Here is a 6,369-nt window from a genome sequence, read left to right on the forward strand (position 1 = left end):
TCAAAATTATATAATACAATATGAAAATAAATGTAATACACATTACAATAAGAACAGTATAACAGAGCAGTGTCATAGCTGCTTACAAATCAGAGGAAACCAAAGTGAACAGAAATGTCTTCAAGCAGCATTTAAAGCTCACCAGTTTCCACCTCTCGAACCGCATGTGGGAGAATATTCCAGACGCTCCAATACTGAGAAGTCTCTCTTATGTGCTGTTACCTAGCAACACACTGTTGGTCACAGGACTAATCGATAAGGCCTGCTCAATCTCATGGATCAGTTTGATGTATAACTATATATATATGAGGCCACCAGTGAGGGAGGAAGCAGTAGCCAGGCACCTCTCCATCGTGCCTGGGTCCAGCTCCAGCTGAGAGCCCCCTCCCTCCTGCTACCAACAGTCTCTGCAGAGGCCACCAGTGGGGGAGGAAGCAGCAGCCAGGCACCTCTCCATCATGCCTGGGTCCAGCTCCAGCTGAGAGCCCCCTCCCTCCTGCTACCAACTGTCGCTGCAGAGGCCACCAGTGAGGGAGGAAGCAGCAGCCAAGCACCTCTCCATCGTGCCTGGGTCCAGCTCCAGCTGAGAGCCCCCTCCCTCCTGCTACCAACTGTCTCTGGAGAGGCCACCAGTGAGGGAGGAAGCAGCAGCCAGGCCCCTCTCCACCGTGCCTGGGTCCAGCTCCAGCTGAGAGCCCCCTCCCTCCTGCTACCAACAGTCTCTGCAGAGGCCACCAGTGGGGGAGGAAGCAGCAGCCAGGCACCTCTCCATCATGCCTGGGTCCAGCTCCAGCTGAGAGCCCCCTCCCTCCTGCTACCAACTGTCGCTGCAGAGGCCACCAGTGAGGGAGGAAGCAGCAGCCAAGCACCTCTCCATCGTGCCTGGGTCCAGCTCCAGCTGAGAGTCCCCCTCCCTCCTGCCACCAACTGTCTCTGCAGAGGCCACCAGTGAGGGAGGAAGCACCAGCCAAGCACCTCTCCACCGTGCCTGGGTCCAGCTCCAGCTGAGAGCCCCCCTCCCTCCTGCTGCCAACTGTCAACTGTAACTGCTGAACTTTGCAATTAAGATTGTAGTGCCTGAATTTGCTTTCCTTTTCCCCCTCCTCCTCCCTCCCAATCCCCTTTCCTTTTGTGTCATGTCTTTTAGTTTGTAAGCCTGTGGGCAGGGATTGTCAAGAAATACTTTTGTAAGCCGCCATGAGAGCCTTTTTTGGCTGAATGGCGGCATAGAAATGCTTAAATAAATAAATAAATAAAAATATATACTTAAATATTTCAACAAACTACTATAAGGCTCCTTCCCATTACTACGAGGAGTTGGAAGAGTGGGGTTACATCACTACTGCATCTCCTTTGTCTATGAGATTAACACTGAAACATTTGTCATTGTGGGGACTAGAAGCAGTGCTGCCTCCAGGCTTCTGATTGCCCTTGGACAAGAAATCCTCAATGGGCCCCGTCCTTCCATGAGCCTACCTTCTCGAAACCAACCGCTCTTCCTCCTCATCCTCTTTCTCATCATTGCTACCCCTTGCTTGCTTGACAGACAAGACAGCCAGTGAACAAGAAGACAATGGCATGTACTGCTCCCCTCCTTTGCACCACCACCACCACCATTGTTTGGGTCAGAGTGAGAGGCAGGTGAGTAAGCAGACTGCAGCGGTGAAGAGGAGCAACTCCACGGCGTTTGTCAGTGGCCCCTGCTGGGGTGTGGGCCCTTGGCAGGTGCCCGACCAGGCCTACCCTTGACGCTGGCTCTGACTAGAAGCTTAATCTTCTTTAAGGGAATAAAGGTAGTATTCTCACAGAAGTATGAAGAGGTAACTGATTGGCTGGGGGTTCATTTGTGGAACACTTCGGCCCAAAGGTGATGTGTCTTGCTAAGAATAGTTGCATTCCAGAAAGAAAGTCAAAGGTCCAGTGTATTAGAAATCCATATACCGTATTTCTTCAATTCTAAGACACAATTTTTTCCCCATATAAACATCTTTAAAAACGGGATGCGTCTTAGAATCGTAGGCGTGTCTTAAGGTTTTTTTCCTGTCGGTGGTACTGAAATTAGTGTGCATCTTACAATCGATGGCGTCTTACAATCAAAGAAATACGGTATATAATATGGCAACAAAGATCCTAATATTCTAGAGCTATAAATGGAATATATATATTTTTGTCCAGTGGGATTAAAAAATAAAACTAAATAATGATTTGGCACGGGAGGTGAGGAACAGGGTGAAGATTTATTCCATTTATATCCTGCCCATCCTCTAAGGAGTTCATGTTCATGATTCTCCCTGCAACAATCCTATGAGGTAAAATGGCCTGAAAGAGATTGAGTGGCCCAGCAGCTTCATGGCTAGGTAAGGATTTTTACCCCCATTCCTAGTCCAACACTAACCCGCTACATCACTGGCTCACAACATGGTACAACTGGATTGTTTTTAGGTATTGCTAAAGCTGTTCCCATATTTTGTTCCGTGCCTTTGTTTTGTACATCAGCTGCCAATTGTAGCAATGGAGTTACATATTTTCTTGGTCTCAGACGCCTTTGTCAGCACAAATTCCATCATTCGGTTCCACAGAACTCGGATTGCGCAGTGGGCTAGTCATCACAGACCTGCGATTGCAACAAGGGGGGAGTGCTTCCTAATCTGGAACATTAAACACTCACCAAAGGATTCTCACTCTTGACCTATCCGTAGTCCCCTGTCCATTGCTAAGTTGTCCCTTGAGTTGGAGAATCTTCTTCTTCAGACGTTTCATGATGGTATGTGTGCTTCTTCTCCCCACACTAGAACAGAGAGGAAAAAATGAGCTGACAACAGCAGCAGCAGCTATTTTAAAATAAAAGGTAAGACCAGGGATCATGGGGTTGGGCCATCTTGGGTTGCTGAACCCTAAGTAACAATTAGAGAAGTAACGGAGGAAAGAGAGCTTAAGAACCCATTAGACGTGGGTCATAGAGCAACAAAGCTTGCTTGTGAAGATAGAATAGACAGTTGGGAACCAATATGATCTCCAAATTTCTAGGGATGTGGCAGCCCTAGCCTGAAAATGCTTAAGTATTTTACGTAAATATGTTTTGAAGAAGGTTGCATTCTGAGGTGTGATTACGTCTATTTCTGATACTCATAATAGCCCTGGCAATAACTGGAAAACGAGGCTAACATTTCTACTCAAGGCAGAAAGTGCTTGAAATTGCCACTGTGTTTTATGTGCTTTCTCTGCCAAACAAAGCCCACAGCTTCTACTTCTGGCATTTGAGCTTGTTCTCCGAGAGGATGGTATTTATTTTGACAAAATATAGAATACCTTATAATGCGCTGAATAAGGGCTTAGTTATGTAAGCAAGGATTCATGCTGCAGTTTTCCCTCCAAAATAGCTGACTAGCACTAAGTATTGTTGGCCTGGGCTGTTAAGAAGACAGATAGCTCAAAAGCACATATTTGGATTCAAAGCATTAGAATTAAAATGTGAAGTTCTTTAATGTCTGACGTTCTCCACTTAGCACTTGCCACATTGATTAATGACAGAAGCATTTAAAAAAATTTAAAGGATCATAGACATTTTATTCATCTAGCCCAGTACTGCATACTCTGACTGGCAGCAGCTCTCCAGGGTCTCCGCCAAGGTCTTTCTCATCACCTTCTACCTGATCCTTTTAACACAAGATGTTGAGGATTGATTTTGGGACATTCTGGATGTCCTTCCACACTTCCTCCAGCTCCATTCAGCTGCCCCAATCTATGAAAATCTCAACCCTAAAAATACAACTTAAAAATGTTCATGTCTGCATAGACATTTTTATTTCTTTATTTCAAACTATTTTAGGTCATCTTTATTTATTTATTTACACTATTTATATACCGCTCCCCATTCAAAATTTTGGAGCAGTGTACAAGATAAAATAAAATAAAAGCGTGGAACCCTGATAAGTGGTATCAGGGGGCAGAATCCAATACTGCCCATCCACTAACAAAGCACTGGCTGCCAATTCTGGTCCGTGCATAGCCAGCAGCCCCACTAATTTCGGTCTACAAGAAGCCCCTACGGAACAACAATGTAGCACTTCAGATGCAAGCCCCAAAACAAGCAAAAACACTTGTTTCAGGAATGGGGCAGGTTGGCAGAGCTTCCTGTTTCCATTCATTTTGGCCTCTGGAAGCAGTAAATTGCCATTCTGCAAGCGGTAGAAGCCACTTGCAGACCGGAGTTGGCAGGGCTGGCCACACGAGCAAGAGTAGAGTTAGATTTTGCCCAGGGATGGCCAATCCAGAATGTTTGTTTAGTGTACATGGGCACCAACAGGATTTTCTGGGCACAGTATTCTGTATAGGAATTGGGGCCCTCACCCAATCTAAAATCTATTGGCAAGAACTGCTCTTATATATATTACACAGGTATAGAAATATAACATACCAATTTGGTCAGTTTCATTTTAATCCTGGTTACTGAATGAAGATTCCTGCCACAATAATTCTTCCCCTTCCTTGGGAAGGTCATGTTTTATCAGCTGCTGAAGCTTTGAATAGATGGTGGGAAAGAATGAAAGGCAGACTATTATTACATTGCTGTAACTATTGTGGAACATGATGAAGGTCTTGCAGCAATTAAAAAACATTTCAAAACAATAATCTTCAATATCATTATAAAGAACACTAATATCCAACAGGAGGTAGAATTGCATCATATATAGTGAAGGAATTACTTGGAATTAGCTTCATAGAATCGTAGAGTTGGAAGCGTTGCCTAAATGGCAGAAAGAGGTTTGTTCCCCTGGAGGACTGTGCCAATTTTATCCTTCAGGGTGGAATCAGACTCGCAGACCTTCGGTGGATGCAACCCAACTTTTATTTCTCCAGAAAAACCAGACAACCAGCAAGCTAACGCCCTGCAGGGTCTGGCCCCGAACAATCTAAAGGTAATCCCCATACAAACAATGGGGATGAGTCACAATCATATGAGGTTACTTCAAAGTCTCATGTTAAAATGCCATGTCGCTGTTGCTGGGCAGAGTTTGCACTCAGAACATAAACCTTTGCTCCCAGCCTACTATCTTAGGGATGGATGTGTATTCAGGGTCTTGTGATTAGCTAATTCAAGTAGGCATTTTGCAATTTATTCTACAGAAGGGGTCTATAAGGTCATCGAGTCCATCCCCCTGCTCAATGCAGGAATAGGGTGACCATATGAAAAGGAGGACAAGACTCCTATGTCTTTAACAGTTGCATAGAAAAGGGAATTTCAGCAGGTGTCACTTGTATGCATGCAGCATCTGGTGAAATTCCATCAGAATTTACAGTTAAAGCTGTAGGAGTTCAGCAGCCTCTTGAATGCCTCTAGTGTGGGAGAGCCCATGACCTCCCTAGGTCATTGGTTCCATGGTCATACTGCCCTAACAGTCAGGAAGTTTTTCCTGATGTCCAGCCGGAATCTGGCTTCCTCTAACTTGAGCCCATTATTCTGTGTCCTACACTCTGGGATGATCAAGAGATCCTGGCCCTCCTCTGTGTGACAACCTTTCAAGTATTTGAAGAGTGCTACGTCTCCCCTCAGTCTTCTCTAAACATGACCAGTTCTTTTAGTCTCTCCTCATAGGGCTTTGTTTCCAAATCCCTCATCATCCTCATTGCCCTTCTCTGAACCCCCTCCAGCATGTCTGCATCCTTCTTAAAGAGTGGTGCCTAGAACCGGATGCAGTGCTCAGCATGAACATTTCTTGTGATTTTGAGTACCATCTTCCTGTATTTTCAAATTCTCCAATGACCTCTGGGCTTCAAAATGTTGGGCAAGTTCAAGCACAGTGACAACATACTTAACTGCTTTTCATTCATAGCCAACCACATGTAATTCTTTATGAGTAGGGTGACTGTATGATACAGAGGACAGGTTCCTGTATCTTTAACAGTTGCATACAATAGGGAATTTCAGCAGGTGTCATTTGTAGGCATGAAGCATCTGGTGAAATTCCCTCTTCATCACAATAGTTAAAGCTGCAAGAGCCCTGCCCTCTTTTGTATCTGGTCAAGAGACACCTGCTGAAATTCCCTTTTCTATGCAACTGTTAAAGACACAGGAGCCCTGTCCTCTTTTTCATATGGTCACCCTATGAAAAGCAACTTTAAAGTGCCACAAGACACTCAAATTTGCTTTTTGTTCCTAAAGTTGTTTAGAGGGAGACGAGATAGGCTGAGTTTGGACGACATAGCAGGCAAGGGTGTGTGTGTGTGTGTGTGTGAAAACACACTATGCATTATTTTTCCTGTACTCCTCACAAGACATGTTTCCCCTCCCCCCACCGTCCTTCAGGGCTGCTGGTGCTCCTCCCTCAGTCCTCCCGGTCATATCCCACCAGCCATTGCGAGTTCCGC

The 6,369-nt window shown here is 45.2% G+C and overlaps 1 non-coding gene across 1 annotated transcript; it reads right to left on the reverse strand.

Moving 5' to 3' along the window:
* Positions 1 to 2,530: 2,530 nt before the first annotated feature.
* Positions 2,531 to 2,616, reverse strand: LOC134400990 (small Cajal body-specific RNA 18). The gene has a single exon (XR_010025622.1). It is a non-coding gene; the product is annotated as a small Cajal body-specific RNA 18 (non-coding RNA).
* Positions 2,617 to 6,369: the final 3,753 nt, after the last annotated feature.

This window comes from Elgaria multicarinata, chromosome 6 (genome assembly GCF_023053635.1).
Source record: "Elgaria multicarinata webbii isolate HBS135686 ecotype San Diego chromosome 6, rElgMul1.1.pri, whole genome shotgun sequence".
In the NCBI taxonomy this organism is placed as follows: Eukaryota; Metazoa; Chordata; class Lepidosauria; order Squamata; family Anguidae; genus Elgaria; species Elgaria multicarinata.